This window comes from Schistocerca serialis, chromosome 2 (genome assembly GCF_023864345.2).
Source record: "Schistocerca serialis cubense isolate TAMUIC-IGC-003099 chromosome 2, iqSchSeri2.2, whole genome shotgun sequence".
Taxonomy (NCBI): Eukaryota; Metazoa; Arthropoda; class Insecta; order Orthoptera; family Acrididae; genus Schistocerca; species Schistocerca serialis.
In genome coordinates, this window is record NC_064639.1 from 188,773,995 (window position 1) to 188,800,486 (window position 26,492).

General features: G+C 43.1%; 1 pseudogene; it reads right to left on the reverse strand.

Annotated features, from left to right (window-relative positions):
• Positions 1–10,432: 10,432 nt before the first annotated feature.
• On the reverse strand, positions 10,433–10,549 carry LOC126459647 (5S ribosomal RNA; annotated as a pseudogene).
• Positions 10,550–26,492: the final 15,943 nt, after the last annotated feature.

The following is a 26,492-nucleotide window of genomic DNA, read 5'->3' on the forward strand; positions in this document are numbered from 1 at the left end:
GTGCGTTAAAGAGGAAATAGGTTTCTTGGGATATAGGATAAGTGGAAAAGGTATTCTGCCTGACCCAGGCAAGCTAGCAGTCATTGAAAAATTTGAGGCTCCCAGAAACAAGAAGCAATTGAGATCAATGTTCGGTCTTTTCGGCTTCTATAGACGTTTTGTTAGTGATCAGGCTTTTAATGCTCCCTGTCTTCACCTCCTGCTGAAAAAGAATACCCCTTGGGTTTGGACAGCAGAATGTCAACAGGCGTTTGAGGTACTTAAACAATCTTTAATTAATAGTCCAATTTTGCATCATCCTGACTTTGAAAAACCATTCTGTATGTCTGTTGATGCTAGTGGCTATGGTATAGCTGTGGAGATATTCCAAGTAGAAATAGAGAACGAACGAGAAGTGCACAAGACTATAGCTTTCGCAAGTCGATCTTTACAGGCAGCAGAGAGAAATTATGGCATCTCAGAACTAGAAGCGTTGGCAATTGTATTTGGGGTACAGAAGTTTGAGCAGTATCTATTAGGTCACAAGATAATAGTTTACAGTGACCATAAGGCTTTGACCTTTTTAAAGACCTGTAAGTTGAGGAATTCTCGTTTGGTAAGATGGTCATTGTATCTCCAGCAGTTTGACCTTGAGGTTAGATATATTCAAGGGAAAGACAATCTGGTAGCTGATGGGTTATCTAGAAGTGCGGAGCTCTGTGATGACGCGGGAATTACAGCAACAGACCTAAATGAAATTCGAATGTTTGCATTGCACGAAGTAAAGGAGGAAAGTGCATTAAAGAGAGTGATTAAGAACTTGAGACGTGAGCAGAATGCAGATGACCAACTGAGATTAGTGAAGAGCTATTTAGGAAATGCGAACTATCCTAAGGTTTCACAATACTATTGTCTGCATAAAGGTATTCTGTTTAGAAGGAAGAAGGTAGGTGTTTCTGAGTGGAAGCTGTGCTTTCCCTCACAACATGTAGACTTACTAATCGACTATGTACACCTGAGGTATGGGCACTACGGTGCAAAGAAGTGCATTGCCAAATTACAAGAGAAGGTTGTGTTTGACAACATGTACCGCCGTGTGGCCAAGCGTCTAGCATCGTGTGTAGTGTGCCAGAAAGTCCGTGCTGCCAACACCAAAATACAAGGAGATATGCATTCAGTAGAGCCAACTGAAACCCTAGAATTACTGGCTTGTGATTTGTTTGGCCCTCTTCCTGTTTCGAGAGGTGGTTGCACCCATGTTTTTGTTGTGGTGGATGGATTCAGTAAGTATGTTAAACTATACCCAATTAAAAGAGCAAATGCAAAAACATTGGTTGAAAAGTTGGAAAAAGATGTCTTCGTGAACGTTGGCGTTCCGAAGAATTTGCTGTCAGACAATGGACCTCCATTTACTTCTGATAGATTTAAGGAATGTCTAGATAAGGCCGGCGTGAAACATCTGAAAATATCTGCGTATTTCCCTCAAGGAAATATGAGTGAACGTATTATGAGGGAATTGAATAGGCTTTGCAGAACTTATTGTGCTCGGAAACACTCAAGTTGGGCAGAGCACATTAAGTATTTCGAGAATGTAATTAACAACTTAAGACACGATGCAACTGGTTTTGCACCTTGCGAATTGATGTTTGGTCAAGAACCGCATAATGTGATTGCAGATATGGTAGAATTTCCTATTCTAACGCAAATATCCACAGACGAGAAGAAACTAAAGGCCAGGGCTAATATGAGAAAAAGAGCGTTGGATAGGAAGAAGCGTCATGACGCAAAAGCTGTACCTACTAGCTTTGAAATAGGTCAATTAGTGCTTGTCAAAACCAAAGAAAAATCAAAGAAAGTAAATGCAGAAACCAAGAAATTCATGTTCGTATACCAAGGACCTTTCAGGATAATAGGAAAGCCACATGCCAATGCATATAGGCTGGAGTACCCAAAAAGTAAGAAGCTATTAGGTCTCAGGAACGTGATTGACCTAAAGAAATTCATAGGTAGTGAATGAATGCTGTAGGGAGGAGGTTGTTCTGTAACCTCTACACAGTGTGGCAGCTGTGCAGTCCCAGCTGTGTGAGATCTTCTTTCCCTTTCAGGTCTCACTCATTCTTCATCTTTCCTATCTACAAAATTTCGACGTCTTCTTACAACATATAAAAATTTCTAACTGATCTTTACAGCATTAAACCAATGAATGCTGTAGGGAGGAGGTTGTTCTGTAACCTCTACACAGTGTGGCAGCTGTGCAGTCCCAGCTGTGTGAGATCTTCTTTCCTTTTCAGGTCTCACTCAATCTTCATCTTTCCTATCCACCTAAAATTTCTAACTCTTCTTTACAGCATTTAACCAATGAATGCTGTAGGGAGGAGGTTGTTCTTTAACCTCTACACAGTGTGGCAGCTGTGCAGTCCCAGCTGTGTGAGATCTTCTTTCCCATTTCAGGTCTCACTCATTCTTCATCTTTCCTATCTACAAAAATTTCGACATCTTCTTTCCAGACATGAAAATTTTCTGTCATGACTATCAAGCCATGAGTTATGTAACCATTCTGTCTACCGATTAGTGATAAAAGAAAATACCTAATGTGACAAACCTAATAGTGACAAACAATAGAGAAGTATGACGTAATTAAGATATAAAATGTATTTGAGTAACAAGTATGTATAGTACCCTGGTAATATAATAAGTACAAAGTGTTATTTTATTGGAATGATCCACCAACAGTAATCTAAAAAGATATATGAATTCATGTACAAGCAAGATCTGAAGTGGTAGTGAAACCTAGTGTATGCATTAGAGCTAACTAATAAATAGTAAAAGAGATTGCTTAGTGTTAGGAAAAATATGCACATAAGTGGTAAGGATAAATTCACCTGGTGTAGCAAGGAAAGGCTGTGTAATAGAATTGAGCAGTGTTTGTGGTTGAGACGTGAAGGACACGTCCCTGAAGTATTTATACGGTTGGAGTTGGCCATTATTTTAGTGTAGTGTGTGACAGGATACACCTACACGTATTGAGGTTATGAGTTGGAGGCGTGAATGCGACCATAGGTACCCTTATGTTAGATGAGACAGAGCAGCTCATGGTGTCCTATAGGTTTAAGGAATTTAGCATTACGCTCGTCCATAATTATTTGATGCAGTTTAATGGTAGGTCTGAGAAAGACTACCTGAGGTTTCAGCGTCCGATCGAGTGGAAATGGATTGCCACGTGAGCAAACTAATCAGCTGCAATACACTATGAATATGAGATAAATGTGCTTTCCTATGCTTTAAATTTAAATGGAGTGAGTATTATTTAAGTACATGCACTAGCAAAATAAATAAATAACATACTGACAGACGTGAAACATTATTTTAGCTCAGCATAAATACACTTCAAAGTAAGTAAGTACGTAATTGCAGATGTGGAACTGACAACAGCAGAGGACCAATAAGTGGATTTAGTAGTCAACTAAACGTAGTGTGTTTTGAACACTCACAACTGTACTATTACCAAAAGTTACTCACATGTACAAAGAAGCTGAGAAAACAACCATTAATCATACTCATACTATCTCTAAGAATATAGTAATCAAAGATGAGTCAGTTAAGTAAATAAGATGCAGATTTGTCGGGAATGTACCGAGCATTGGTTCAGTGTTCCGGCCCAGAACTAATAAATTCAGATTAAATAGGATTTATGATTATATGCCTTGAGCATAAAATTTTCTCTTGTAAGTGACTAACGGCGTTTTGAGCCATTTGTTTACCGATTTTATGACAGTTAAGTAACCACGAGAGTAAAATTGAAAAAGTTCTGTTAACTTTGTTCCAGCAAAATAACAAAGGATAAAATGTATATATCCCAATTTCATTGTGACCCACCCTTAGATTTTAAGTGAACAGAGTCTGAGGCACTCTTTTTGTTTGTTCTACAGGACAAACCAGATAATGGCAGCCTGGTAGCTGCGTGAAAGCGTGGAGTGACTTGGACACAACTCACAGTGACCCCTCCACTTTCCCCCCTGTAATTTAGAGAGAACGTGAAGGACGCACACCATAGCAACTTCCCCTTCTCTACCCTTGTGAATGGAAGTGTAGGACGCCAGCCAAAGCGGCTACAACCACGTGTGTAAAAATTATTTGTAGAACTTTTCTTCCAGGTTTAGAAAAGACTGCTAAGAGATAATCATCTGTTTATGTATCAGTTTATTTTCTTTGAATTTGTGTATGTAAAAATGTATTTAATGTAGTTAAGATTTTATAATTTTTCAATTTCTATGTGTTTGTTTGTCTAAGGCAATATGTATGCCAAAATATTTCATGACTTTGCTTAAAATTTTGAGTAATGACATTGTTTAAAAGGCAGTGAACATGCCTACAATTTAAATAATTAATGTAGGTAATCAGTTTTCTTTAATGTTTATACAGGTTTATATTTCAATTATGATGTTTCATAGGAAGTTAAAATGTACTCTTGCTTCCCTTTTTGTAATTAAATTTTTTTTTTCATTCATTAACATTCATAAACAAAAAATTTAAGTAGAGGGTGATGTAGGGAAGCAGCCTACTCACGCTGTAAAAAATTCACATCAGTTTCCGTTGTGTGCCAGCCAGTCTGCTGTAACTAGCTCTGACGTCATAAATGTTGCGCAATACCTTAAAAATCAAGCAAATGAACTAAAACTTTTCTAGCATGTCAGAAATAATACTAAATTAATGTGTGTTAAATATCAGTTCGATAACTTCAGCCATTTCCGAGATTTGGACGTTTTTCTGGAAAAATCATTGGCGCAACAGAAAAGAGCTAGAGACTTCAAAATTTATATTTAGATTCATCTTTCATAATGATTTAATAAAAACAGTACTTTGGATTTCACATATTAAGATTTTAGTGGAAATTCATGGTTTTCTGGTTTTCATCTCAAAACTGAAGGAAGCAAGATAGATTAAGTAGGCTAGTAAATAAGGCTAGGATGTTTAGATTTAAATAGGTTGGAGGTCCGCTATGATTATGAAGATGTGTAAAGTTTCTTTTTAATACCTATAAAATTATAGCGATGGCGGATCTCAAAAGGGACAGTTCAGAGCTCATCTGCTGCGTGCTGTGTAATTAGATTAATTCTCTCGCCCGAAGTATTTAACTTAGCCACGTCAAAATTTTATTATCAATACTTACCTGCGTGCTGAATGCACGTTTAAATTAAGAGCTTCATCGGCCATAAGCAAAAGAAGCTATAAATTATTATGTAACTTGAAGTGGTGCGTTACTAGCCCAGCAGCTAGTCGAGAGAGCCGAAAAGATCAGGCGTTCCCTTCGCCGTCCACACCGCGGCTTTATATATAAGGACGCTACGCGAGGAAGCAAGGCCCCAGTTCTCTCCAGACGCTGAATGACACGCCATCTGTGTCGGTAGTCGCGTCGCATCAGTGTATCTGCTGCAAACCGCCTCGGGTGCCGTATTAAGTTACTAGAGATACGCGGAACCATGAAGACATTTTATGTGAAGTGTTAACTCTGGGATGATTTTCATTAACTAGCTTCAGTTTGCGTATTGTCGTATTTTCACGTGCCATCGCGGGACAGACATTCTACCAAAAATTTAGCGTGGCGTTTGATGAAATACTCTCATCAAATTATGGCGAGCATTCTTTTTAACATTTGATTCGGACATTTATAGTTGCATCAGCGCATTAGACTCTGAACTGTTCTGTTAGTTAGGTAGTAGGGATACTTGTGGTTTTTATTAGTGAATTTCAGAATATACTCAACTATTTTGGAAAACCGTTTTTGATTAGAAATCCCGGACAATCTCCTAATTCCTCAGAGTTATAAGCTGCAGCTATAAGAACATTCTCAGGTAAAGTGGGCACTAGGATATCTATTTACTGGCTCCAAGTTTTATTAAATCACTTTCTGGGGGTCACGGAGTAAATAGAGAGACAGTGTTGAGAACGGCAAAAGACAGCAATAACAACATTCTAAGAGCTAGAAACTGAGTCAATACGCAAGCGTTTATCCATCAATCAGATTTTAGTTTACTTTTTCCAAACTCATCCGCCGCCCCACACTTCTCCATGAATTTTAATACCTACTCTGAATTTTTCTTTTGTTTCCTTTACTGCTTGCTCCATATACAGATTGAATAACATCGGGGAGAGGCAACAACCCTGTCTTACTCCCTTCCCAACCACTGCTTCCCTTTCATGCCCCTCGACTCTTATAACTGCCATCTGGTTTCTGTACAAATTGTAAATAGCCCTGTATTTTACCCCTGCCACCTTCAGAATTTGAAAGAGAGTATTCCAGTTAACATTGTCAAAAGCTTTCTCTAAGTCTACAAATGCTAGAAACGTAGGTTTGCCTTTTCTTAATCTTTCTTCTAAGATAAGTCGTAAGGTCAGTATTGCCTCACGTGTTCCAGTGTTTCTACGGAATCCAAACTGATGTTCCCCGAGGTTGGCTTCTACTAGTTTTTCCATTCGCCTGTAAAGAATTCGTGTTAGTATTTTGCAGCTGTGACTTATTAAACTGATAGTTCGGTAATTTTCACATCTGTCAACATCTGCTTTCTTTGGGATTGGAATTATTATATTCTTCTTGAAGTCTGAGGGTATTTCGCCTGTTTCATACATCTTGCTCACCAGATGGTAGAGTTTTGTCAGGACTGGCTCTTCCAAGGCCGTCAGTAGTTCCAATGGAATGTTGTCTACTCCGGGGGCCTTGTTTCGACTCAGGTCTTTCAGTGCTCTGTCAAACTCTTCACGCGGTATCGTATCTCCCATTTCATCTTCATCTACATCCTCTTCCATTTCCATAATATTGTCCTCAAGTACATCGCCCTTGTATAGACCCTCCATATACTCCTTCCACCTTTCTGCTTTCCCTCCTTTGCTTAGAACTGGGTTGCCATCTGAGCTCTTGATATTCATACAAATCGTTCTCTTATCTCCAAAGGTCTCTTTAATTTTCCCGTAGGCAGTATCTATCTTACCCCTAGTGAGATAGGCCTCTACATCCTTACATTTGTCCTCTAGCCATCCCTGCTTAGCCATTTTGCACTTCCTGTCGATCTCATTTTTGAGACGTTTGTATTCCTTTTTGCCTGCTTCATTTACTGCACTTTTATATTTTCTCCTTTCATCAATTAAATTCAATATCTCTTCTGTTACCCCAAGGATTTCTACTAGCCCTCGTCTTTTTACCTACTTGATCCTCTCCTGCCTTCGCTACTTCATCCCTCAAAGCTGCCCATTCTTCTTCTACTGTATTTCTTTCCCCCATTCCTGTCAATTGATCCCTTATGCTCACCCTGAGACTCTGTACAACCTCTGGTTCTTTCAGTTTATCCAAGTCCCATCTCCTTAAATTCCCACCTTTTTGCAGTTTCTTCAGTTTTAATCTACAGGTCATAGCCAATAGATTGTGGTCAGAGTCCACCTCCGCCCCTGGAAATGTCTTACAATTTAAAACCTGGTTCCTAAATCTCTGTCTTACCATTATATAATCTATCTGATACCTTTTATTATCTCCAGGGTTCTTCCATGTATACAACCTTCTTTCATGATTCTTAAACCAAGTGTTAGCTATGATTATGTTGTGCTCTGTGCAAAATTCTACCAGGCGGCTTCCTCTTTCATTTCTTAGCCCCAATCCATATTCACCTACTATGTTTCCTTCTCTCCCTTTTCCTACACTCGAATTCCAGTCACCCATGACTATTAAATTTTCGTCTCCCTTCACAATCTGAATAATTTCTTTTATTTCATCATACATTTCTTCAATTTCTTCGTCATCTGCAGAGCTAGTTGGCATATAAACTTGTACTACTGTAGTAGGTGTGGGCTTCGTATCTATCTTGGCCACAATAATGCGTACACTATGCTGTTTGTAGTAGCTTACCCGCATTCCTATTTTCCTATTCATTATTAAACCTACTCCTGCATTACCCCTATTTGATTTTGTGTTTATAACCCTGTAGTCACCTGACCAGAAGTCTTGTTCCTCCTGCCGCCGAACTTCACTAATTCCCACTATATCTAACTATTTAGAGACTTATAAGAATAAAACACTACCTGATCAAAAGTATCCAGCACCCTATTTCTGGACATTAATATGGGATGTGTCCAACTTTCACTCTAGTGGTAGTTCGAACCACTCTGGGAACAGTTTCAGCAAGGTGTCTAAATGTCTGTGGAGGAATAGCAGCTGAATCGTGGTACTACACAATTCTTTAGAAAATCGAAATTACAATCACACCACAGTTATTTAAAGGTAATAGGAAGCCCGGGATCACTGGTGATGGACAACCTTGCGATTGTTTTACAATTTTAATTTGACTCAAAACAGACGTTATTATAAACTTCAATTCGGACATTTGCCCTCTTACTGATGCAATATACAAATCTTCACTTTGATTGAATTACATAAACACGAATAAGAATCAAATTATTTTGCGTCCACAACGAAAATCATTGACAGTAGGGACGATGAATAATCAATCACAAACAATTGTTCTTGTTTTTCCATATCCCAAGACACTAATAACACTATATACTTCCAACGAAAGCTACACAGCCACATAATGCTACAACTTCATAAATAACAAAGAGTTCTTAAAGCTTAATAAAACTGAACTGCCCACATAAAGGTCCACAATGAAGCATGCTTAAACTAAAAATACAAAGGGGGCTAACCAAGGTCGCAAAACTTGCACACAGTAATAATGACAAGTTTCACGTTCATTAAAGATACACAAATGATTAACATAAGTGTTAAATAAGAAGGGCTAGTAATAAGCAATAAAATGACTTATAGAAACGCCAATATTAACAAGGTGGTCTCACTTAATTAACGGACATAATGACTCAGAATGATTCCCAAATTGCACTTAACTTTAGAGAACAGCGTTAAGGCCCATACCACTGTTTGGAAGCAATAACGTTACGGCCAGCAGGCAATACGAGCGTTCACTCCCCACGACTTGCGCACGAGGTCACATAGCATGCGGTATATATTTATATATAATCCGACCGGCCCCACAATGAGCGGTCGTGACAAGAATCCATAACCGTGCCGACTCCAGGGAACGAGCAGTCTTAACAAATGGCCTGTAGCACGAATAGATTGCAATGAAGACAAAGTCAAATCACAGCCAAACTGTAATATAAAATGAGCACGCCACAAATTATTATGGAGCAATACTCTAGCATTACCCGTCTCCCAGTAAATTAGCAGGAAACTTAGAGATCACTTCCAGTTGCCTTAAAGCACCTTCAACATTAAATAAACATACAAAATGCAGCCGTGACAAATGATTACACCATTAACTCTACAGCTGCAGGGCACTTACACAACCGCAGCCAGTCCCAAAACGTACAATACGTCCTAAAACAAGTTAAAATTCGCATGAAAACCACTTAAAACACACACTCCACGGATGATCGAAAACGGAATGAAGAACGCCAGCCTCCTTAAAATAGCCGCTGAGTAACCAAGTTCAGAACCATCTCCGGCAGCTACCCATGCCACAATAACTTTCAACAGTCTTCTTAGTTAAACACAGAATAAAAGTCATACGTAACTTGGAGCTCGCAAATTACGAGCTTGGAAGCTGTTCATTGTGAGACGACGAACCCACCATAATTTGCACGTCAAGGCGCCCAATGGTCGGCACCGTACATTCGGCGCGCGCCAGAAGACAAGGGCGGCGAGCACGGCGAGGCCCATGCACCACGGTTAGGGAAGCGGGCTTGTTTTCAACACAAGTTGACTCGTTGAACGCCGACCGGAGACTCACTTGTCACACGTTCACCCGGAAAACCCGAAGGGTGAGCAGTCAAAGATAGCAGGACATTCGAATATCGATATCAGCGACGCAAGTCGAACACCCTCGCGCCAGCCGCCACGGCTCAGCAGCCCATTTTTCCTCATAAGCTGAATTCAGAAAAAGTAGTGATGTTGGACCGTGGGTCTCAAGCGAATTCGATGGCCGAACTCATCCCAAAGGTGTTCTGTTAAGGTCTGGACTCAGCATGCCAGGCTATTTCAGAACTGTTATTGTACACACGTCATTGCCTTATGGATGTTGCTTTATGACATGGAGCATTGTCATGCTAAAATACTCATCATATCTGAACTGCTCCTCAACATTACACAGTACGCAACGCTGTGAAAAATATCCATAGCGTGATCTATCACTTGTAATCATTCGTTTACAGATATCTACTGTCCAGTGGCGTCTCTCTTTACAGCACCTAGCACTTCGTCTTCAGGCCACAAGTGGCCCATCGGGATTATCCGACCGCCGTGTCATCCTCAGATTAGGATGCGGATAGGATGGGCGTGTGGTCAGCACACCGCTCTCCCGGTCGTTATGATGGTTGTCTTTGACCGGAGCCGCTACTATTCGGTCGAGTAGCTCCTCAGTTGTCATCACGAGGCTGAGTACACCCCGAAAAATGGCAACAGCGCATGGCGTCCCGATGGTCACCCATCCAAGTGCCGGCCACGCCCGACAGCGCATAACTTCGGTGATCTGACGGGAACCGGTGTATCCACTGCGGCAAGGCCGTTGCCCACAGCACCTAGAGCGACACTTAAAACTGACTACGGATATGTGTGGGCTATGAGGAGTGCTCGACCATTATACCCCATTCTTCGAAAATCCAAATGCACAGTCATTGTACTAGGTGGATTGCTGGTAGTATTTTGAAACTCACTAGCAATTTCACGTGATTTTCCACAACCATCCATCGCAATCCTTGACGATTCCTGTCCGCCAGGACATGAGGCCTCCTGGCTGGTCTTGGTTTAGCTGTGGCTGTTCCTTAAAGTTCCGCTTCACAGTCACATCACCAATAGATGACTACGTGGGCAGCTTTAGAATGGTTAAATGTACCTGACAGGTTTGTTGTTCAAGTGAATCCACTGTCCACTTTCGAAGTCACTGAGGTCTCCCGACCGACCCATTTGGTATTACTGCTTCTTTATTCAGGCAGGTAAGTATCTACAATCTGTGTGGCACCGCTTACTAAAAAGTAGTAGCGTTTAGTGTTCTGTAAGAGAGCAGTTCAAGGGGCTGGAAGGAGACGTTGAGGCTGCCTAGTCACGTGGCACCGTCTCAGTTTCACTTGCTTAACGCCCTGGGCCCAAAGGACGATACCGCATCCCTGAGAGAGCGGTAGGTATATAACCTGTCCATTCTGCTAGACGAATGTTCCGTGAAGTTTGTGAAACCCCGTCGATCAGCATAAACGATGTCCAAGTGTCTACCAAGCCAAGCTCGCGAATGACAGCGCCGAGTGCTGGGCATGGTGAGTGCTGAGGAATTTAGCACTTGGGAGGTTGTGTGCAGTTAAAATTGGCCTCGATCAACATACCGTTTATTCTTCCACGGAATAACTGCGCTAATTCCTCAGCAAAGAATGGCGAACGTTCATGCCTCTTGGTGATACCCGTCGGGCGTAAAAGTTGACGAGATGTGACCTTTGGACCGTAAGTGCCATGCCCTGGGATTCGATAGGTACCTTACATCGGCGGCTGATGAAACGTTGTTGATAAGAACCGCGGTACCACTGCTCGTATCCGATGCATAAGCTATGCGTGTCGGGTATCCAGAAATGTTCGGCAAGTCAGGATCGTATACCGTTTGCAATACGGCTCCGTCAATGTCAACCGCATAAAATTTGTTGCGTAACAACGACAGCTTCGCGCGTGACCAGGTGGTGTCGGTGTTGGTGGTTATGGTGATGGTGACGATATTGATGGGTGGGCGCGCGCCCGCGCAACTTGAGACAAGTTCTGTGCCAGCCAGAGAGCCCTGTTCCACGTCGTCCCCCCACAAATCAGGCCGCAGGTGTGTTCAGCGGCCACGAAGAAGGCCCTTGTGCTTCCTCGCGGCTACGACGGTGTTCCATCGCCCCCTCCATCTGCGAGCGGACTTTCAGGTGAAAATGATTAGCTTTTCAGAGCATTCACACAAGGCTGGCGCCGGTGGCGACACCTACAACGTGCTGACATGAGGAAAGTTTCCAATCAATTTCTCATACAGAAACAGCAGTTGACCGGTGTTGCCTGGTGAAACGTTATTGTGATGTGTAGGGAGGAGAAATGCTTACCATCACGTTTCCGACTTTGATAAAGGTCGGATTGTAGCCTATCGCGATTGCGGTTTATCGTATCGCGACATTGCTGCTCGCATTAGTCGAGATCCAATGACTGTTAGTAGAATATGGAATCCGTGGGTTCAGGAGGGTAATACGGAACGCCGTGTTGGATCCCAACGGCCTCGTATCACTAGCAGTTGAGATGACAGGCATCTTATCCGCATGGCTGTAACGGATCGTGCAGCCACGTCCCGATCCCTGACTCAACAGATGGGGATGTTTGCAAGATAACAACCATCTGCACGAACAGTTCGACGACGTTTGCGGCAGCATGGATTATCAGCTCGGAGACCATGGATGCGGTTACCCTTAACGCTGCATCACAGACAGGAGCGCCTGCGATGGTGTACTCAACGACGAACCTGAGTGCACGAATGGCAAAACGTCATTTTTTCGGATGAATCCAGGTTCTGTTTACAGCATTATGAAGGTCGCATCCGTGTTTGGTGACATCGCGGTGAACGGACATTGGAAGCGTGTATTCGTCATCGCTATACTGGCGTGTCATCCAGCGTGATGGTATGGAGCGCCATTGATTACACGTCTCGGTCACCTCTTGTTCGCATTGACGGCACTTTGAAAAGTGGACGTTACATTTCAGATGTGTTACGACCATTGGCTCTACCCTTCATTCGATCCCTGCGAAACCCTACATTTCAGCAGGATAATGCACGACCGCATGTTGTAGGTCCTGTACGGGCCTTTCTGGATACAGAAAATGTTCGACTGCTGCCCTGACCAGCACATTCTCCAGATCTCTGACCACGTGGAAACGTCTGGTCAATGGTGGCCGAGCAACTGGGTCGTCACAATACGCCAGTCACTACTCCTGATGAACTGTGGTATCGTGTTGAAGGTGCATGGGCAGCTGTACCTGTACATGCCATCCAAGCTCTGTTTGACTCAATGCCCAGACGTATCAAAGCCGTTATTACGGCCAGAGGTGGTTGTTCTGGGTACTGATTTCTCAGGATCTTTGCACCCAAATTGCGTGAAAATGTAATCACATGTTAGGTCTAGTGTAATATATTTGTCCAATGAATACCCGTTTATCATCTGCATTTCTTCTTGTTGTAGCAATTTTAATGGCCAGTAGTGTAACTTATCCCGATCCCCACCGCAACACACCGAGCGAGGTGGCGCAGTGGTTAGACACTGGACTCGCATTCGGGAGGACGACGGTTCAATCCCGCGTCCGGCAATCCTGATTTAGGTTTTCCGTGATTTCCCTAAATCGCTCCAGGCAAATGCCGGGATGGTTCCTTTCAAAGGGCACGGCCGACTTCCTTCCCCGTCCTTCCCTAATCCGATGAGACTGGTGACCTCGCTGTCTGGTCTCCTTCCCCAGAACAACCCAACCCACCGCAACACGTTGTAGGCGTCGTCACTTGAGCATACGTAAGTGATAGAACGGAAGAAGGAGCATGGTGTTCCGCTTCACCTGATGGAATCTGCGTGATCCGGCGCTACAAAGAACTGGAATGAACACGACTCTCCTGGTAACGTGCGGAGCATATGCGCGGCTGCCTACCATTATGATAACTACGCGACACACCGGCGATGTTAAAGCAGTAAGGAACATATTTCATGAGTTAGAGTGTGACCTGCTTTACTCCCCTGAGTGGGATACATCGTAAAGGTCTGCCACTTCTCATCCACATGGCTAATGGAAATTTGTGGTAAGGTCTTATGGGACGAAACTGCTAAGGTCATCGGTCCCTAAGCTTACGCACTACTTAATCTGACTTAAACTAACTTACGCTACACACACACACACACACACACACACACACACACACACACACACACACACACACACACATGCCCGAGGCAGGAATCGAACCTCCGACGGGGGAAGCCGCGCGGACCGTGACAAGACGCCTGAGACCGAGCGACTACCCTGCGCACCCACGTGGCTAATGATAGTCCGTATGGCTCAAGAGCGGAAGTAAAAGAATCAGCCTGTACGTCAAAAAGTAAAACACGAATGTTCCTCATGCCTAGGCCTGCACATTCAACGGTAAGCACATGATATGTCCACCTCAGTGCCTGAATTGGAGCTTGCCAGCATTGCCAGCAGCCATTTTCTCGTACGATTCTTCTTCGGTCATCTTAACATTAACGACATGGCCGTTATCGAAAAATGAATCCCAATGATGTACTGTGGATCTAGGTATAGTTCATCACGCAAGAAAATTTCTACTGCAGGCCGGTGTGGCCGAGCGGTTCTAGGCGCGCAGTCAGGAACCGCGCGACTGCTACGGTCGCAGGTTCGAATCCTGCCTCGGGCATGGATGTGTGTGATGTCCTTAGGTTAGTTAGGTTTAGGTAGTTCTAAGTTCTAGGGGACTGATGACCACAGATGTTAAGTCCCATAGTGCTCAGAGCCATTTGAACCAAAATTTCTACTTCGTATGTTCGCGATCGTAGAACGGCTTTTAAAGTAATCTTAATAGTGTTATTCCCATAGGAGTGAGTGATATTGCTTTAGTGAACTTGGTCCAAGCGATTCGCGCCCGCGGTAAGTAAACAAGTCACGCGCGACTCTCGCCTGGCGGGACGTTGAGTGCACATCCTCGATGCAAAAAGAGCTATGGAAAACGACTGTCTGTATGCCTCTGTGTATGAGCCCTAATTTCTCGCATCCCTGCACGCAGGGTACGTTGGTGGCAGTAGAACCCCGTTCGCCTGTCAGCTTCAAGTGACGGACCTTTAAATTTTCTCAATAGTGTTTCTCAAAAAGAACATCACCTTCCCTCCAGGGATTCCCATTTGTGTTCCCGAAGCATCTTCGTACCACTTAAGTGTTGTTGAAGCCTACCGGTAGCAAATCTAGCAGCCCGCCTCTGAATTGCCTCGATGTCTTCCTTCAATCAGACCTGGTACGGATCCCACTCGAACAGTACTCAAGACCAGGTCGCATCAGCGCCCCATGGGCGGTCTCCTTTATAAGTGAACCACTCTTCCCTAAAATTTTCCGAATAAACCGACGTCGACCATTCGCCCTCCCTAACAAAGTTCTCACATACTCGTTCTACCTCCTACTGCTTTGCAACGCTATGCCCAGATATTTAAACAACTTGAGAATCAAACAAGACACTAACAATGCCGTATCCGAACATTACAGGTTTGATCTTCCTACTCATCCGCTTTAACTTACATTTTTCCACATTTAGGGCTAGCTGCCATTGATCACACAAACTGGAAATTTTGTCTGTCTCGTATCTTCCTACAGCCATTCAACTTCGACAAGTTACCGTACATCATGGCAGCTTCAGCAAAAAATAAAAAGAAATTAATTAAAAATAAAAAAGCGCAGATTGCTGCTCACCCTGTCAGCCAAATCATTAATGATGTGTAATGAATTTTAGCAGAGGCTCACAAGGCGAAGCTTATCTACCGTGTACAAACGAAGCTTTTGCACAGCTCGTGTTAGATCAAAAAATTCTACATATACTTTTACATCTGTATCGATATACGTACCCCACAAACCCTCTGTGAAGTGTTTGTTAGACTTTCTTCCCGTTCGTATCGTGTGTCGTGCTATTCTCCCGACAGTGCTACAATGCCTCTCGCATCTGCAGTATGAGGGCAGCCTAACTTGCAAGGGGTTCCATCAGCAATAGACGCTGACTAGGCCACAAGGAGGCAGCGTGAGGCGCCGCTAGACATTACTGACTCTTCGCACCTGTTTGTTTCTGTGAGCCACGTGATCGCAGACAGTTCCAGTAGTACTACTGCAAGGCGTGAGTGTTTAGGCAGAGGCAGAGTAACTCCAAGCAGTTTTCCACAGAGTCTCTGGACCAGGCATCTACAGCACCCACAGCTCATTGCCATAGTCAAAAAACACCAAAAAACGCCAGATGGTGGAAAAATCGTGTGGCCGTAAATTTTTGCGTAGAGGTAGGAGGTTGTGTCCTGAACAACATACTAAAAAACCTGACCGGTGGAGTGTGAGCGTTGGGATGGATGCGGCTCTGGTGGTCACTCTTTTAAGTTTTTTCAAATAACTCGGAAACGCGGCTCCTAGCGAAAATATTTCCCGGTACAAAATTAAACTACATTAAATTTTCTACGGAAAACGTCTCTCACCTTTTCCTCTATGACTAATAGATTCCTCGTTTAGGGAATGGAAAAATCGCAGGTTATTGAAACTGTTGTTCTAATGCTAAAAATTTAATGTTTATTTTTAAATGAAGTGAGTTGAAAACGAATATTTAAGTTATATACCACATCTAAGTACAGTAGATCCTTATCGAGGGATAATTGTGTTATGAGGATGTTTGAGTGGGAGGGGGAGGTGTGTGCAGTAGAAGCACGAGGGAAGATAGGGAACTGGATTGTGTCCATGCACTTCCCTCCTTCATAGGTCTACAAACTGAAGGTCAAGCTGATGATACTCCACTCTATCTACCTCACTACGTTACAAGAAGCAACTACAAGGAGTTTCACAAAGTTATGCAGGGCTTCCACAGTGCGTCTTACGAGTCACAGGTGACACGGTGCGCAAACATGCCCAGGGAGAGGAGGGTGGGGTGTTTATGTAGCAAAAGTGCTTTATAGCTACATGGTATGCAGAAGTGAGGTACTAATGAGTGGAGAGAATCGACGTAAATCTCTGCACGCTGTTCTATACTGCTACAGCAGAAATTGATAGTCATCCCATGCGGCAGCTGTCTTGCCCTTCCGGGACAGGTAGCTCCCCCACCATTAGCGCTGCACTCTCTTCAGTTTACAGATGGACTGTACTTCCCCAGCATTTCCCGTCCAGTTCTCTTAACTGGTACAGCAACGGGTTATCAATTTCTTGAAATAAGAATATACAAAGCGACAAAAACAATATCTTTTACAGGAAATGGAAATTCTTAAGCCCTTCAGTGGAGAAAAAGGTAGATTATTGAGTGATCAGTTGGTTAGCAGAAACCAGTTACATTATGACGGTGTGATACTCACTATATTGACCCATCAATAGTTCTGTAGCGTAAATATGACACTACCTTATTCGTTCATTTATCTTCTTACTGACTTTTCTGTTCTGCATTGTTATGTTTTACTTATTTTAAGTTTTATTGTTAGGTTTTAACAGTTTCATATTTTATAGACATCATTTGACCTCTACACAGCTTGTCGTTGTACTTATTTTATCGCTATACCTGCACTAAGTAAATTTTAATAATTTCGCTATATACCTAATTTATTGTTTTCCGCATATGAAATGTAGCTGTTCAACTGCTTTTCTCAAGTAAGTTCGTTAATCCACGCCGTCTACCCCCATTGTCTGTTACAATAATTGTATAATCTTGACTTTACAGCTCTACGGTCGTGTGGCCGGCTGCGAGGTCTGATGTTGTTGTATTGGAGACCGCATTGTGTTAAAATACTGCCTCCAATGTCCGCATGGGTCCATGCTGTGTACGCTAGAACTCGGCTGTCTCCATATTATGTAACTACTTTTATATATCTTTCTTGGTTTGCCATAGTTCTTCCTTCCAGTAGATGTTGTAATTACACTTGCCGTTTTATTCCAGCTTTCAAGTACCTTATGCTTTTATGAGCCTTATGCTGACAGGATGATATTTCCTTATAATTTTTTATCTTAAAACTATATGCTAGCATTAAAGGACGAATATTGACACACCACTTTATTTCTTATGTAAGTTCGCAACTATTTTTAGTTGTAGAGATGGCTATACAACCTGGAACTTTACCTCAGGCTCCCCCCCCCCTTTCCCCGTTTTAATGTACCTATGTCTCACAATGTGACTTTACACCTCTAGATCAATCTGAAAATGCCCCAGAAGGTCGAAATGCGTCATTGCCAATAAATAGATAAAACTGTTTGCAACTAAGACAGTCTTATGTCAAGGCAAAATAGTTTCACTTACCTCGTGTTTATGTAGTGGAGTTAATTTCAGTTTATTAAGTGAGTACTTATTTGCAGTTATTAAGTGAACTATTGTGCAACATACGGTTCTGAGTTTTTAGTTTGTAAATGTGTTGTTTTGTGGAATGTCTGTAGTGTTGATGAAAACGGGACTGGATTGGTAAATGTGACACTTTTCCGCTTTCGATCGTCGACAGCATACTGTGAAGCAATATAACTGTGTTTAATCACTTTGCGTCGAATTAATGAATGACCAAATAGTTACTGGACTATTATCATTATTTGTGTTACTGGTAGACTGCTTAAATCGTTTCCATACATGAATTGCTAGCACTTGTAGAGCGGGCTGCACTGAGTGGAGCAACTTACCATACATCTATAAATTATCTTTCAAGATTCACCATGTGATGAAAAGTATCCGGACAACCCCAAAAACATACGCTTTTCATATTAGGTGCATTGTGCTACCACCTACTGCCAGGTACTCCATATCAGCCATGTCAGTAGTCATTTGACATCGTGAGAGAGCAGAATGGGGGGCTCCGTGGAACTCACGGACTTGAACGTGGTCAGGTGTCTGGGTGTCACTTGTGTCATACGTCTCTACGCGAGATTTCCACACTCCTAAACATTCCTAGGTCCACTGTTTCCGATGTGATACTCAAGTGGAAAAGTGAAGCGACAAGTACAGCACAAATGCGTACACGCCGACTTCGTCTGTTGACTGACAGACACCGCCGACAGTGGAAGAGGGTGGTAATGTGTAATAGGCAGACATTTGTCCAGACCATCACACAGGAATTCCGAAATGCATCAGGATTCACTGCAAGTACTACGGCAGTTAGACTGGAGGTGAGCAGAATTGGATTCTATGGTCGAGCGGCTGCTCATAAGTCACACATCATGCCGGTAAATGCCAAACGACGCCTCGCTTTGTGTAAGGAGCGTAAACACTGGTCGATTGAACAGTGGAAAAACATTATGTGAAGTGACGAATCACGGTATACAATGTGTCGATTGGATGGGTGTGGCGAATGCCCGGTGAACGTCATCTGCCAACGTGTGTAGTGCCAACAGTAAAATTTGGAGGAAATCACGAATCTAGTCGCATAAATGAGACGACATTCCATAAGCATGCAATTTGATTACAAGCCGCTTGTGAAGTGCGGTGTCAAAAGCCTTCTGGAAATCTAGAAATATGGAATCAATTTGAAATCCCTGGTCAGTAGCACTCAACGCTTCGTGGGCGTAAAGATCTAGTTGTGTTTCACAAGAACTATGTTTTCTAAATCCATGTCAATAGACCTTTCTCTTTGAGATAATTCATAATGTTCGAACACATATACATCCCAAAATCCTGCTGAATATCTGCGTTAATGATATGTGGGGTAGTTTAGTGGATTACTCCTACTGTGTATCTTAAACAATGATGTGATCTGTGCAACTTTCCAGTCTTTGGTTACGGATCTATCGTCAGTCGAGCGGTTGTATATGATCGTGAAGCATGGAACTACTACATCAGCATACTCTGAAAGGAACTAGTTGATATACAATCTGGCCCGGAAGACCTGCTTTTATTAAGTGGTTTAAGTTGCTTCAGTAGCCCGAGAATATCTGCTTTTAAGTCACTCACATTTTCAGCAGCTTTTGATTCGAATTCTGGAATATTTACTTCGTCTTCGTTAGTGAAGGAATTTTGGAACTCTGTGTTTAGTAACTCTCCTTTAGCAGCACTAATATCGATAGTCGAACAGATAGAACATTGATTATGTCTTGTCCTAGCATACCTTACATACGAGCAGAATATCTTTGGATTTTCTGGCATGTTTCGAGACAAAAGTTCTCTGTGGAAACCATTACAAAAATCTCGAATTGACGTCCGCGCTAAATTTAGAGCTTCCGTAAAACAGGAGTTTGGCGTTCGTTTAAATTTGGCATGATTGTTTCGTTGATTCTGCAACAGTTTTCTGACCTGTTTCCTGTACTTTGGGCGATCAGCTTCACTATTTAATTTATTTGATATAAATCTCTGTTGCTGTCAATACTATTTCTTTGAATTCAGGCCACATCTGGCCTACACTCAGCGGTACATTGTTAATTTAGAAGGAGTGGACATTGTCTCTCAGAAAGGCGCCAAGGGACTTCTTACCTGCTTTTTTGAATAGAGATACTTTTCGTTTATTTTTGGTGGATTTGGGAGTTACGGTATTTAGTCACACTACGGCAACCATGTGTTCACTAATCCCTGTATCCGTTTTGATGTTCGTTATTAGCTCAGGATTATTTGTTGCTAAGAGACCGAGTATGTTTTCATAACTGTTTACTGTTCGACTGGGCTCACGAACTCAAATGGTTAAAATGGCTATGAGCACTATGGGACTTAACATCTGAGGTCATCAGTCCCCTAGAACTACTTAAACCTAACTAACCTAAGGACATCACACACATCCATGCCTGAGGCAGAAGTTGAACCTGCGACCGTAGCGGTCCCGCGGTTCCAGACTGGATCGCCTAGAACTGCTCGGTCACACCGGCCGGCTGTCTCATGAAGGAATTGCTCGAAATAACTTTCAGGGACTGCGTCTAGCACAATTTCGGATGTTCTAAGTGTGCCTTCGGATTTAAACATGTTTCCGTCAGCATATCGAGGGTAAATAGAAGTCACCACCAATTATAATTGTATGAGTTGCGTACGTATTTGAAATTAAAGTTTTTTTTAAATGATCCCATAATACTTTATTCCGGTTGCCAGGAATAACCTCTACCCATACTAACAGAAACTATCTACTTCAATTTTAATACATGATAAGCTGCTTCTAACAGCAACAAACACGCCACTCCCAAGTGTGTTTAACCTATCCTTTCTGAACACCGTTAGGTCTACGCAAAAATTTCTGCTAACTTATCTCCGGCTTTAGCCAGTTTTCAGTGTTTATAACGATTTGAGCACAATGCTTTCGATTATGACTTAGAGCTCTGGTACTTTCCCAACATAGCTCCGACAATTCACGGCTGTTATACTGATGGTTTCTAGATTTATGATCTGCCTGTGTTCGACCTGCACCCCTTGAGAGTGAAGCTCTTTTTGTGTTTACCCGAGGCTCTCTAACCTAAAAAACCTCACAGTCCACGGCACACAGTATGCGCTACTTGTGTAACTGCCTCCTGCGTGTAACAGACTCCTAATCTATTTAAAGGAGCCGAAACCCCACCAAACTGTATGGGCTGCAGATTCCTCGACTTGTACCAGTCGAGGAATCTGCAGCCCATACAGTCGCAGAATCGTCTGATTCAGATTCCCCACTCCGCTCTGTACCAGAGATCCGCTGGCGCTCCTGCCGATATGCTGCAAATGATGAGTTTTGCATTCATCTCCCAAGCTATTACCACTTCTAATAGCCGCTCGAAACTAGAGAGAATCTGTTCCGATCCAAGGTAACACACATCATCCGTTCCGACATGAGACACTACCTGCAGTTGACTGCACCCTGTGTTCTTCACGGCATCCAGAAAGATCCGTTCCACATCTGAAATGACTCCAACCAGTATGCACCTGGAGTGCACATTGGCTTTCCTCTTCTTAGCAACCATGTCATCAATGGGCCCCGTAACGCGCCTAAAATTGGAGCTGCCAGCTACCAATAATCCCACCCCCTGCGACTGCCCTGGTCTTGCAGGCTGAGGGGTTTCCTCTGAAACAGAGCAAGGGACTGCATCTGGCTGAGGGACATTATCAGCCACAGATAACAACTGGAATCTGTTTGTGAGACTAACCGGTGAGGTGCTACGTTAAGCCTACTGGGAAGTCTTTCGCATCCTGCTATTCCCAGAGGCGACTTCCCACTCGACCACGAGTGAGGAGCCAACATCAATGCGAGCAGTTACAGAGCTCGTTACCGGTGCAAACCGATTCTACATCTACATTGATACTCCGCAAGCCACCCAACGGTGTGTGGCGGAGGACGTACATGTGTATCGTGTCGGGAGTCTGTTGGATCCTCGCAGCCGGTTCATAATAGTGATGCCTATCCACTACAGCCTCAAGGTGTGAAACCCAACCCAACACAGCTTGGGCCTAAGAGTAAAGTGTCATCAACTCAGCTCTCATCAACATACAGCAATCACAGTCCCTATGCATACTAGAGATGGTGCAAAACTCCACTAGACAGAAAAATAAATGGAAGCTTTCCATCGTGCGTTGTGGCACCGTGTGGGAGCCACCTCTGACAGAGGGAGCTGTAAGTGTCTGTCCCCACCATCACCATGATGTAGCGTCCACACTGAGGACTGCCTGGACTTGCGGTATCAGCCATTGTCGTTACCTGGCATTATAGTGTTCCGCTGTTAAGTCAATCTCAGACTTGACTCATGTTTCATTGGGGCCATCAGCCCAAGTTCACACTTGTGTAAATTCAGTGCACATTACAAAGCTTTGCGAGTAGCTGTTATGGCTATTGTTTTCTTTCTTCGTTTATGTGTTTGTTAATAAAACTATTCCACATTGTTTACAGGGCTATGTTCCTACTGCACCTCAACTTGCGTAAGACTTACTAAACTGAGCACAGGAAAAATTTGTACGGAGGATTAATACCTGCACTCTCAGTAACCAGCATCACATCGGTGCTTCAAAGATGGCTAACACGCAGGGCACAGTTTTCCGGAAGACACATGGCCATGCTTTGACGATCCACCAGAAGGCGACACAAACACCACTAGAGGCCACGGGCCATATGGACCTATTTATTCTCTTCCGCAAGACATGTGAGCGAAACTAGGGCAGCACTCTGGCCAGACGAGAGCAGTTACTTCCAAGCGAGTTTTCCTGGACTGGGCGCTGATTGTGGAGGGATTCCATGTGGTAGGCTTCTCATTCAAGAGCTGCCTTCATGATGTCGCTGCTGTTCACGCCTGACTTTGCAAATTCCGGGAGCTTCCAGCTGCGGAATTAGTGTTTGTGGTATGCTCACTGAAGAAGACTGGGATTGTGTAATCGTGCCAGACTTGTGGTCTTCTATATTTATCATTCGTAGCTTCCAATCAGCCATAGGCTGCACTTAGACAGTTTTCCTTCCTACACAACTTAAAATTCGTTAATTCATTTTGTACTTCAATACTAAGCATCCTACAGGGCTTTCTCTACAAAAGTGTGTTTTTAATGAATCCAGATTCAGTGATAGTCTAACCATCTTTCTACCACCAGAAATAGTATTGTTCTGTTTCAAGAAGAGACTTAATGAATTGTTTTATGTTTTGTTTCAATCCATGTTAGAGTAGAAATGTTATTAATCTTCGACAGTAAAGTTATTCAGTCATTGCTACCTGGGTATTTTTGGGCCGTTGTCAGGAGACATATCAGTTGGCGAGAAGCTTCGGTGTTGGTGTCAAGTTCATGCATGTGCTCTGATCCAGGTAGTCAGTGTTAGCATGTTGCTCACAGTATGACGGAAACGGTGGATCTGTTGCCCAGGTATAGTTACTATTCCAGCACTGCAGCACATCCACGAAATCTTTATTGGGCGTCTGACGGCTATCTCCACGTCACCTCCAGAAATATCCTCCTGCCTCTCTGAAATTCGCTGCACGGTCGAAGGTTTCTGGTCGGCGACACCAGCTTTCTATCCACTCGACGGAAAGATCGAACCATTAGCAAACTCCGTGAACAAATGGACCAGCATTTCCTGGTTCACGACATCTCAGGTGATGGTCAGTGGTGTCCTTTTTACTGGCATACATAGACCCAGACATTTATCTCATTACAGTGACTAAACCCGTAAGCACAGCCCAATGTCCTTCCATAGGACAAGATCAGTTTACTTGAATACTTTGATTTTCAAATGCATGTGGCAGCAGCCAGCCATGACCTTTTAGTTATCATAAAATTCAAGGATAGTCATGAATAGAATTAACTGCCCACCTCCAGAGTTTATCTCGCGATTCCCGTTTTCAATGCAGTAGCCTTAAGTGCAAGCAATCATATGCAGCTTCCTTGGTTAGAGATGTGATTTTAGTGCATGCTGATCTCCTGAAACTCAAGGACCCATTTCTAGAAACTTATTTTCCCATCATCAGGGTATTCAATTTCTCCAGTCCTTGGCTACCCTACAGGACCCTTCGCAAGTGTTTGCAACTGGGACAACACATCATACTCAAATCCAGTTATGGACACCAGCCTGACAAGAATTACATAGTTCATTCAAAGAAACGGCAACCTGCCGCCATTTTCTACAGCTTCCTTCGCGCAGTCAGCGGTTCATCACTTATCAGCAACGTCAGCACCATTACTGGAGAGCAAAATTCACCTCTTGTGAGAAATCAGACATAGGGCTGAAGTGTGAGTCACCTATGAAGATGTCAGTAGACTACACCTGCATAGCCCCTACAGATATAAGGGCAGACAACATGAGTGAACTGCACTCAGACACAGCATATATTCAATGTTTCATGCTCAAACAGAAGCTCTCTTATTAATTGTAAAACTCAATAATGTACATATCTTCTTACAGTTAGATATGGGATCTCCTGCGACCATTATTGATTGTGAATCATATCACGATACAGCATCAGATCTGGTTCCCTCCAGTCTGTTGATTCCTCATTGTGAAGTTATAGGAATGACCTTATCAAAGTTAATGGACAATTCACAGCCCTACTACAGTATTGGTCGTACAACTTGCACATTGACCATTTTAATACACTTAGGTTATAAATCCATGACTCTGCCCCCACCCCTGAAGTCAACTCTCTATATTCATACCCAAACTTCAAAGAATTTATTTTCATAATTCCGCTCCATATCGTTACAACCCTCTTAGGGGGTTATTGACTTTGAAACTCAGGTGGCGTCCTTCCATCACCAAAGCCGAAGTTTTAAGGCTAGGAATGTACCTTTTGCACTCAGGCATTAGCTTCAGGAGGATTACATCACCTACAAGATGAGGGCATCCTCACTCCCGTGCCAAACAGTGACTGGGGCATGTCCATTGTCATTCTTGAAAAAACAAATAGATCCTCATTCATTTGTGGAAATTTCAAGACGACCATCAACGCCCAAATAGCCATTGATGCCTAAGGCCAGGGACATCATGGCTGATCTAGAGGGCAGAAAAATGTTAGCAAAATTGACCTGAGGGATGCATACCTCAAACTGCCGTTGGACAAAGAATCCTGGCGTATCCTGGTCATCTACCTCTTTTCAGGTTGCTGCACTACAACGTACTCCCTACTGGTATAAACAGCACCACAGCGATAATCAAGGACATCTAGAGCATCTCACTCGCTGTGCACTAGGGACAGCAAATTACTCAGACGATGTTGTAATTGTAGGCATTGATTCTCAGGTACCTGGCCAATAACTCTGTTTAGTCATCCAACAGGCCAATCTAAATTTTAACAAGGATAAGTGTTGTTTCTTTGTTTGTCAAGATGAATATCTTGGACAAATCTACAGTGCTTCTGGCATCTCCGCGAGCCTCAGCACATTGAGGCAGTAGAAAAATCTCTGGCATCTACTAACACCAGCTATCTGAAATCATTTTGAGGATAATTGCGGTACCACAAAAAGTTTATTTCCAATTCAGCTTCCTTTGCTAAGACAGCTACTGCAGAAGAAGCTGTCGTTGGCAATGGAGCCTCGGATGAACAAAGTTTTCAGAGATTTAAAACAGGCCTTTCTCACTCATTGTGCCTCCCAGAATGCAGCGCCACAAAACCTCCTATCCTGGAAGCAGATGTGTCAGACTATGGGATGGGGACAGTCCTGTCCCATGTGATTCATAGGGTGAAATTCAAAATCGTTCTTGTGTCCAAAACCCTCACCACTCCTCCGCAGAACTATAGCCAGATTGAGAAAGAAGTGTCAGTCATCATTTTTGGCCTTAAAAAATTCCATGATTATGTGTATGGTAGGCATTTCTTATTATACACCAACCATCAGTTTCTGCATACTCTTTTCAAGGTTTCAGTAAACATTCCCACCAAAAACCCCACACCACCTTCAGTGGTGATCCTTGTTCCTGTTATGATTATGATATTGAATGTTGCTCTACCATGCAACATGCAAATGCTGATCTTCTTTTCCACCTACCAAATGGTCAAGATCTAGTGCTCAACAAGGCTCCCAGAGTGTGTTTCCATCTGTACACTGCTGAGAAAGAGGTCATAGCCAACCTTCTGCTGTTTTCCTAGCTCATTGCAACCCAGACTGTGGGTGACTCAATCCTCAGCGAGATCCTCCACCAGATATGCAGTAGTTGGCTGCCAGACTTCAGACCTACTGGCACCATTGGAACGAGCTCTCAGCACTGAATGAAGTGCTACTGCTCCAAGTTAAAATGGCCACTCATGGGTGGTCATCCGTGCACCTCTCCAGCAGCGTATTTTGTCACTTCTCCATATTGAACACTGGAGCAATGTGCTGACTTAACATCTGGTCCACCTCTTTGTGCAGCATTGATACTGTTATTACTCAAAC